Source organism: Saccopteryx bilineata, chromosome 6 (genome assembly GCF_036850765.1).
Source record: "Saccopteryx bilineata isolate mSacBil1 chromosome 6, mSacBil1_pri_phased_curated, whole genome shotgun sequence".
NCBI classification, from domain to species: Eukaryota; Metazoa; Chordata; class Mammalia; order Chiroptera; family Emballonuridae; genus Saccopteryx; species Saccopteryx bilineata.
The window spans coordinates 33,481,401-33,491,494 of NC_089495.1; positions in this window are offsets into that span (position 1 = coordinate 33,481,401).

Consider the following 10,094-nt stretch of genomic DNA (forward strand, 5'->3'; position numbering starts at 1 on the left):
CCTCAATGACGTCAAAGGGACCCTCAGAATCAGCTGGATCTCAGCCCCTATTGGGGAAAAAAGGTCTTTACAGACAGATACACACTGAGGAGGCTGAGGGGTTCTTCTGAATCTTCAGCTGTAACTCTGCCTCTCTGGACACAAGAGGTTAGAAGGACAGAGCAGGTGGACTAGCTGCCCTCCAGGCAGAGGAAATGGCAGGGTTGGAGCATTTGGGGGAGGGTGGGGGCAGTTAAGGGCAGGCGGGGCTCACCTGCACACCTGCAGTGAAAAGTGCCTCGGCCTGGCCTGGAATCAGCCTCATCTGGCACCCGTCCTGCCCCTCCCCAGCTTTCAGTCATGGAGAACCATTTCACTTCTCTGTCTGGTGAACGGGGGTGTCCGGGGCCTTTCCAGTCCCAGCATTCCTCATGTGGAATGAGGGGGGGGGTGCTGAGCCTGAAATTCTACCACTACCATCTATCCCTTCAACTAATGGAAGCTTTGCACTTTGCTCTTCAATGTGAATGCACCCACAAACAGACAACCTGTTTGACTCGCTAACACCTTACAGATGACTGATACAAGCAGGGAGATGTACGGGAAAGGCTTCAGCTTGAACCAGCTCTACCAGTCATGAGGGAGGTGAGCTCAGTCAAGGTTTTCAGTTATGCTGAGCTTTCACATCTGCAGGTCGCATGCATATTAGAAACTATGTGCGAGGCCTTGGCCGGTTGGCTCAGTGGTAGAGCGTTGGCCTGGCATGCAGGAGTCCCGGGTTCGATTCCCAGCCAGGGCACACAGGAGAAGCGCCCATCTGCTTCTCCACCCCTCCCCTTCTCCTTCCTCTCTGTCTCTTTCTTCCCCTCCTGCAGCCAGGGCTCCATTGGAGCAAAGTTGACCCGGGCACTGAGGATGGCTCCATAGCCTCTGCCTCAGGCGCTAGAGTGGCTCTGGTCACAACAGAGCAACGCCCCAGATGGGCGGGGCATCGCCCCCTGGTGGGCATGCCGGGTGGATCCCCGTCGGGAGCATGCGGGAGTCTGCCTGACTGCCTTCCCGTTTCCAACTTCAGAAAAAAATAAAAATAAAATAAAATAAAGAAACAATGTGCGGAAGATCCCTGGCTCATCACAGGGCTCAGTAGGTAGCATGTATTATATTATTATTATTGATTGATTTCTAGCTGGAACAAGGTATTTGAAAGTGCGAGAGAAGAGAAAGGATGCCAGGAGAAGGGACAGGTAGATAGGTGGCAGAGGAAATTGTGGGATGACCAGCTAGCTGTTCTAGGAGAGGTCAGATTTCATATAGTCTGATCCTAAGTATGCTCATATTGTCAAGCATTGAGGTCTGGTTTTCAGGTTAGAAAATAAGGCAGTGGTAGTCAGAGTCAAACTGTTTTTCCATATTTTTATCAAGACGTAGTTCTGCCAGTGGTTGTTATTTAAAAAGGGGCAATAGGCCCTGGCCGGTTGGCTTAGTGGTAGAGAGTCTGCCTGGCATGTGGCTGTCCCGGATTCGATTCCCAGTCAGGTCACACAGGAGAAGCGACCATCTGCTTCTCCACCCCTCCCCCTTCTCTCTCTCTTTTTTTTCCACAGCCATGGCTCAATTGGCTCAAGCAAGTTGGCCTCAGGCACTGAGGATGGCTCCACCATGGCCTCTGCCTTAGGCACTAAAAAATGGCTCCAGTTGCAACACAGCAAAGGTCCCAGATGGGCAGAACATTGCCCCCTAGTGGGCTTGCCAGGTGGATCTGGGTCAGAGCGCTGGTGGGAGTCTTGTCTCTCTGCCTCCCCTCCTCTCACTAAAAAGGGGGGGGCAGAGAGGGGGAATAGGGGACCAGTTACCTACAGAGCATCTGAGATAAGACATCAGATAAACTGCAGCAGAGGGTGTCCCTGTCCTATGAAGACGTGTCTATTTTCTTGTGACATGGTATGCCATGATGAGGGTAAGGGGCTTTTTCTGGTATTTTGGGTCAGCAGGAGTGAACAGGTGGCAGTAATGAGACTTTAACATGGACTCCTGGAGCAAATGATTTATTTGCTCCTGAATGATCACATTTAAATCACAGAGAGACTGCAGGCTGGGTATTAGCTCCAGAAGTCTGGGCAGTGACTACTGTGGGGAGGAGAGCACAGCAGGATGTGATCAGGGAGAGGGAGAGGGGGACTCCTTTCCCACCACCTTCAGAAACTTGTTCCTTTACGTTTTTAGTTCCCAGTTAAAATGTAAATTTGATGAGTTAACCTTCAAAGAAGTCTCCAGTGGGGAGGTTCTGTTTGTTGCCCCCTTCCCCAAGGCCTATGTTGGGTGCTGGGAGGCCTGGGGTCTTGAGAAAGAAGGGTGGACTTAGAGCTGAGATTGAGGAGAGAAGGTTTTTAGGTCACCGGCAGGTGTCCCTGAGCTTTGCTGAAATTCTCCCAAATGACTCACACCAGTTAATATCCTGGTCCTACATGCTGGGACCTTTGTGTTCCTACTAAATATAAGATTGTTTTCCTTTTAGGGACCCTAGTCGTTTGGGGGAAGCCTGAGAAGGAGAAGGTAGGTGTAGGGAGGTTGATAGGAATACAATGGGAGCCTTGATTTTAGTCAAGGGATTGCTGTGGGGGAGAGGGGAGTGAAAATAAATCTTGGTGAAATCACATCCTGAGAAAACTGTTTCAAAACCCTTTGCTTTCAAGGAAGAGAAATAAAACCCAGGCCCAGATAACATGGAGACAAAGTGGGCACAGGAAGAAAGCGTTCTCACAGAGCTTTCCCAGCCTGGCACTATTTCTGAGGTGGGACCTCCTCCCACCATCCCCACCACCCCACCCCAGGATGGGCAGAATGAGTCACTAGCGGAAGCACCTTATCACCGGAGTAGACACAGGGATGGGACAGGAGAACAAGGACCACGCCGAGACCCCATCAGCTGAGTAAGAGATGATGTGATGTCTCTGGAAACTCAAGCAAAGAGAGATGGGACAAGAGGCTTATGATAAAACAATTCAGGACCAGAAGACAGAAATTTTGTGTACAGTCTTAGAAGGTTTCATTGTGGTAGCCATCTGGGTTTTCAGAGGCTGGGGCAAATAGCACGGTGGATTTAAAATTGTGACATGCACTGTTGAGGCCTTCATCTAGCCTCCAGACTACCAAGTTGGTCAGCTGTATCAGCGACTTGAATTCTTCACAAATTCCAGGAAACATTTTTTAAGACGAATGCCTGGGAAATACCCTTAAACATAGTTGTTCTTGTTAAAAATCATTCACTAGGCCATTTGAGAGTTCTTTGTCCTATTCTAGCAACTCTTCTGTAAGTTTAAAATGATTTCAGAATAAAAGGAAAAAACTGGGTTATTGTCTTGGAGTAGTAATTTTTTTGACTATTTAGCCCAATGAAATAAAAAAAAAATTAATTCCCATGCAAGGAAAGATATGTATAAACACTATTTTGACTATCTAAAAACTGAAAATAACGTAAGTCCCAAAATAGAAGAATAGTAGTATCTAATGCATTTTTGTAAAGCCATTCTGATGATTGATAATATAATTATATAGAAGATCAAATCAATCCTAAATTACCTTACCCAAAAGAAGTAGAAGACAAATTTGCATATGCACTGTGATATAAACTATATATTTCTATATAAAGATTGAAAGAGAAATCAAGTGTTGGAGTGCTGTAATATTTGGTGAATATTTTTTAGTTTCTTTCCTGATACTTTTAAATTGTTTTAATAAAGATACACTCACTGACTCCGCACTGGATTCAGGATAGTCTAAGTGTCTCCAGAAGTTTCTCTCTGACACAGGCTCTAAAAGGGCAGGCTTGCCCATGACAGCATGTTGGAAGATTGGAAATTTTCCTCAACCTTTTACAGATTTCCATGAATTTATTCACACTCTTTTTTTACTACATCTCATTTTCAATCAGTTCCTTCATGGAGAGAATTGAGTATGTCAGGGTGGCCTCCCAGTTCTCTAAGACAGAACTTCCCTGCCTTTGGTTTTAAAGCTACCCCTTTGAACTCTGTGGCAGAATGTCCGATTTCAATCTTCTGCGAGTAAATAAGTCCCATGCACCTGTGCTCGCTCCCTGGGGGGCTGTGAGGCTGGTGGGGAGAGCCCACAGCTGTAAATCGGGAAGTCTTCCCTTGGTTCTCCGAAATTAGTTGCAAGACTAGGGGGCAGCTTGCTTCATGGTTTAGCTTCCTTGTGTTTCAGAGGATTGTTATTTGGCTGAAAAAAAAAAAAAAGAAAACGCTTTGAGACAAATGACCTGCCATTGGTGATTTAATAAAATGTTTCATAAGTTTTTGTTGTTATTTTTAGCTTTCTCCCTTTCCTATCTATTCTCAAAGGGAAACGGAAAACCTCTCATTTTTGCCCTGGCTGGTTGGCTCAGTGGTAGAGCGTCGGCCTGGCGTGCAGGAGTCCCGGGTTCAATTCCCGGCCAGGGCACACAGGAGAGGCGCCCATCTGCTTCTCCCCCCCTCCCCTCCTCTCTGTCTCTCTCTTCCCCTCCCGCAGCCGAGGCTCCATTGGAGCAAAAGATGGCCCGGGCACTGGGGATGGCTCCTTGGCCTCTGTCCCAGGCGCTAGAGTGGCTCTGGTCGCGACAGAGCGACTCCCCGGGTGGGCAGAGCATCGCCCCCTGGTGGGCGTGCCGGGTGGATCCTGGTCGGGCACATGCGGGAGTCTGTCTGACTGCCTCCCCGTTTCCAGCTTCAGAAAAAAAAAAAAATTCAAAAAAGTAAAAAAAACCTCTCATTTTTCAGAAATGCTGAAAGGGACCTTAAAGAGCATCTACTACGGATTTTTCTGCAACTGTCTTCTAAGCAGTATTTGTGTCACGCGTGTGGGGGAAAAATAAATGCTAATAATATTTTTTCTTTTAAAAACATTATCACAGCCTGACCTGTGGTGGCGCAGTGGCTAAAGCATCGACCTGGAAATGCTGAGGTTGCTGGTTCGAAACCCTGGGCTTGCCTGGTCAAGGCACATATGGGAGTTGATGCTTCCAGCTCCTCCCCCCCTTCTCTCTCTCTGTCTCTCCTCTCTCTCTTTCTGTCTCTCCCTCTCCTCTCTAAAATGAATTTTAAAAAATCCCAATAAAAACATTACCACACATTTCTTTTACAAATACTACCACACTAAACACAAGGTAACTACAAGGGAAACTGTGTGTGTGTGTGGGGGGAATTTAGGGTGGGACAGAAATGTATATGAGAGATTGTACTTTCTGCTCAGTTTTCTGTAAATCTAAAACTTATCTTAAAAATAATGTCTATTAATTTTAAAAAATGTTTACTTGAAAATGCAAGATACAACCATTTCTGATATAAAATTATAGTTATGCGTATGTATTATACATTGGAATTGAATTTGTACGGAGTTTTCTGCAGAGATTATTTGGTCTGTCATCTACTTATATTCAAGCATATACTTTCTAATCAATATCTACAGGTATTCTATCAGCATCTTATGATCTTAAGGGTGTCTGTGGTCAATTAAGTTTAGAAAAATCGAACTCTTCTAGTCCCCTGAGTTTCAACTTGAGGCCCAGGGAAGTGATTGCTCCAAGTTGCAGCGCAGGCGCTGCTGGGCGAGTGCCAGAATTCTGGTGTCCTCTGCTTCTGTGAGCCCTTGTCCTCCTGTACCCAGGCCACCACACCTTGGAGCCTCAGGTCAGGTGCTTGATTGGTTTCCTTTCAGTTTTTCTGCTCTTTTTTGTTTTATTTTTATTTTAGGTGAGGGCAGGGAGATAGAGAGACAGATTCCCACATGCTCCCCGACCGGGGTCCACCTGGCAAACCCATCTAGGGCTGATGCTCCAGTACCAAGCTATTTTTAGCACCTTAGGCTGATATGCTCCAAGGGAGCTATCCTCAGCATCCAGGGCCATGCTGGAACTATTGAATCCACCGGATGTGAGAGGGGAAGAGGGAGAGAATAGGGGGGGGCAAAGCAAATGATTGCTTCTGACCAGGAATTGAACCCAGTACATCCATATGCTAAGCTGATGCTCTAATCCACTGAGCCACCAGCCAGGGCCTTTAGTGCTTTTTCTACTCAGAATGTTGAGTCCAGGGGCTGGAAGCATCAACTCATAGTTGCTTCTCATATGTGCCTTGACTGGGTAAGTCTGGGGCTTTGAACCAGTGACCTCAGCATTCTAGGTCAACACTTTATCCACTGTGCCATCACAGGTCAGGCTTTTCTTTTTTTGTTTTAAAATCACAACAGCAGCAATCACCAAAACCAAGTGGACACAGGTCACCCAGTGAGTCCTGCCCTTATGCTGACCCCAGAGTGCTAGGTCCTTGCTGTGTCTAGGACAGGCCCATGGAGAGAGCTGTCCAAGTCTTCCTCATCTCTGCAATGAGATCATCCTGATACGAGAGGCGGATTCCAAGTGCGTGGTGACTATGAAGGGAGGCCCTCACGTCAGTTCCGGTCATCAGCTGGGGAACTGCACGTGTTCAGCGTGGCAGGAACCTACTGTTTACATTGGACCCACCTTCCCACTGCAGTGTCTCAGGACTCCCTGCTCCAGAGACCTTCCTGAGTCAAGCATTTTTGCCCAGTGAATCCAGTTTTGAGGTAACTTTCCAGACCCCTCTCCACCACCCTAGGGAAGTGATGCGTATTTTATGAGATGCTTTTTTTTTTTTACCTCATCTGACTGAGTTGTACATGTTTTTCCCTGTGTGAAGCTTGCCCCAATCAGAATAGACCTGGTCACTTTTTTTTTCTTCTCAGCCTTCCTTTATCTATGGGGCACAGGGTTTCCTGTTTTATTTTAGGTTGATGACTTTAATCACAGTCCAGATGTCACTTGCCCTATCTCACTGTGTTGCTTCAGGTGTGGTTCAGTCCATAGCTTTTATTAGAAACTGAGGGAACCTGCCAGAACTGACTGTACTCTTGCTGATGGGAATATCTGACCCATCCTCCAACAAAAAAGAAAGACCTCTGTGAGCACCGACTTACCTACCTGTCATGACCATCACACCTGTAACAGGTCAAGGACACGGACGCAGCCATTCTCAAATTACTATCTTACGTATTCGGGTTCATAGGGAAATTATTTTGAAATGTGAATGTTTTGTAGCATCAGATTACAAAACACTATGAATCCAGCTGTTAAAAAAAAACACATATTCTCCAAAGGGTTAACAACAGAGGAGAGGTTATAGCCAAAGATTTGAAAACCAATTGCTCTGGCCTGACCAGGCAGTGGCGTAGTGGATAGAGAGTCGGACTGGGATGGGGAGGACCCAGGTTCGAGACCCTAAGGTCGCCAGCTTGAGCGTGAGCTCACCTGGCTTGAGCAAGGCTCACCAGCTTGAGCCCAAAGTCACTAGCTCGAGCAAGGGGTTACTCGGTCTGCTGTAGCTCCCTGGTCAAAGCACATATGAGAAATCAATCAATGAACAACTAAGGAACCACAACAAAGAATTGATGTTTCTCATCTCTCTCCGTTCCTGTCTGTCTGTCCCTATCTGTCCCTCTCTCTGACTCTCTCTGTCTCTCCCACAAGAAAAAAAACCCAAAAAACAAAAAAAACCTGAAAACCAATTGCTCTGAAATAATATTTGAAACTGAGGAAATAGGTGAACCCCTCAGTAGAGAGTGTTGAGAAGGTCAAGGTTTGAACCTTGACATTTGAATAAGGGAGGGAGAGATCCTAACATGTTAGTAGGCACTGTGATAATGCTGGCCGAGGGCAAAGGGGTCAGGGAGAGGGAGGGATGGTGCTGCAGAGCAGAGGAGATGCAGGGACCAGGAGGAGGGGAACCAGGCCGGCTAAGGGGGGAGCGTGAAGCTGGGAAGGAAGGTGGGTTATTGGGAAAGGGAAAGTAATCTGAGTCATCAAGGAAGGTAGAAATTATTCTGAAGTGTGGTGCTGATGGTGTAGCCCTCCACGTCACCATACCACAGCTGTTACCTATAGGGTGGTGACTATTTGGAGAGAAGATGGTGGAAGAGACTTCAAACCAGGGGGAGCCAAATGCTTCAGTGTGAGCCTGCCTTGCAGACACCATGTGTTTGTGGCTCATAAATAGTTTTATATAGTGCTTGACCTTTTGCAAAGCTCTTTCATACACATGATCACGTTTGCTCCCGTACAAATTGATATCCTATGAGAGAAGGTGACATACCCAGTTCACAGAAGGAAACCGAGGCCCAGAAAGGACTTCCCTGTGGCCACACAACTGCTTAGTAGTACACGAAGGAGCCCAACAAAGTCAACAGAAATAAAACCTGGGCTCCAGCCAGGACACTACCCATCAGAAATGCCCTCCTCCTTTCGGCCACCTGTCAGTGGGCAATTAGAGAACCCAGCATCGGCTCCCACAGGAGGCAACTCAAGTGAGCTTAAGTCTGTTGATGTTTTTGTCTGACCTGCTACCAGCAGAACCCACACCACATCAGAGTCAGACTCCTGGCATGTTGGCCAGAAGGGATCCTGTTGTGGGAGGCTCACATGCCAAGTGGCTTCCTGTTGCACACGCCACCTTGTGTTCTTCATATCCTCAAGGCAGAGTTGTCTAGCCGGGCTCTTGTCTTCACAGAGTGCTCCTGAGACTGCATATCCTATGTCCTTCTGCTTGTCTCCCTCACTATAGGGAATAGAAGACCCCTTCCCTGAGGTTTATGACTGCCCCATGTCTCCTCCTGGGCTTCTCAGCTCCCATGCCACAGTGGGGAGCCCCCAGAAACCACAGGCCCAAAATGGCCACAGCCTTCTGGTCAGGGGGAGGTCATTGCTGCCAAGCTGCTGCAGCTGCAGTGGGGCTGTGCCCCCCCCCCACACCGCCTTCCACCCTGTAGAGCCTGAGACAGATCACTCTTTTTCCACCCCTAGAGATGCCAAAGGCGTGCCCTTGCCAGAGTCATTAAAGTTGTCCCTGTGGTTGTGACCTCCCACTGGGCTGCGAGCCCCATCATGGTGGCAGATCTTTCTGGCCTGTGCTCAGCAAGCAGCTAGGATGTGGGGGCCAGAGGATGCTGGGCCCCACCCCGGCCACAGTCCTGCCTGCCACCCACCACAGGGCCAAGCTGGGGAAGCTAATTTCCAGCTGGGAGAAGTGCCAGGAGGCAGGTGAGATCAACAGGCTTACATCTGGAACACATCTGCCCAAAGGCTCTGACAGCCTGTATTAGCATTGACACAGAGCCAGCTTCCTCATTTGTAAAATGGAGAAGAAATCTGACCCGACCTACTTTCAGAGTGGTTTTGGAGGATCCAGTGATAATTGGTGAGACCTTGCTATGCAAAAGTGTTATTCAAGTCTGACCAGGCGGTGGCACAATGGATAGAGCATCGGACTAGGATGCAGAAGACCCAGGTTCGAGACCCCGAGTTGCCAGCTTGAGCGTGGGCTCATCTGGCTTGAACAAAAAGCTCCCCAGCTTGGACCCAAGGTCGCTGGCTCGAGCAAGGGGTTACTCGGTCTGCTGAAGGCCCACGGTCAAGGCACATATGAGAAAGCAATCAATGAACAACTAAGATGTCGCAACAAAAAACTGATGATTGATGCTTCTCATCTCTCTCCGTTCCTGTCTGTCCCTATCTCTCTCTCTTACTCTCTCTCTCTGTCCCTGTAAAAAAAAACAAAAACAAAAACAAAAACAACAACGTGTTATTCTCTGTGACATACCTTCATAAAGAGTACAGACTGGAGCCTGACCTGTGGTGGCACAGTGGATGGGGCATCGACCTGGAAACACAGAGGTCGCCGGTTCGAATCCCTGGGCTTGCCTGGTCAGGGCACATGTGGGAGTTGATGCTTCCTACTCCTCCCCCCTCCTCTATCTCTCTCTCTAAAATGAATAAATAAAAAAATATTAAAAAAAAAAAAAGAGTACAGACTGGAGAGGGGGTTGGGGCAGGGAGAGTGGACAAAGAGTACAGCTACCTCTGCACACTCCACCTGGTAACCCAGCTTCCTGGGATTTGTTCAGGCCACTTTGGGATCATCCAGCCCTGCGGATGTGACTGACAGTCTTGGGGTGACAGTGTAGGGAGCAGGGGCTAGAAAGACTCACCAGTACCACTTTCTTTCAGCGCTTCTTCCTGGTCTCAACAGGAAATGGTACCTGAGTGCTAA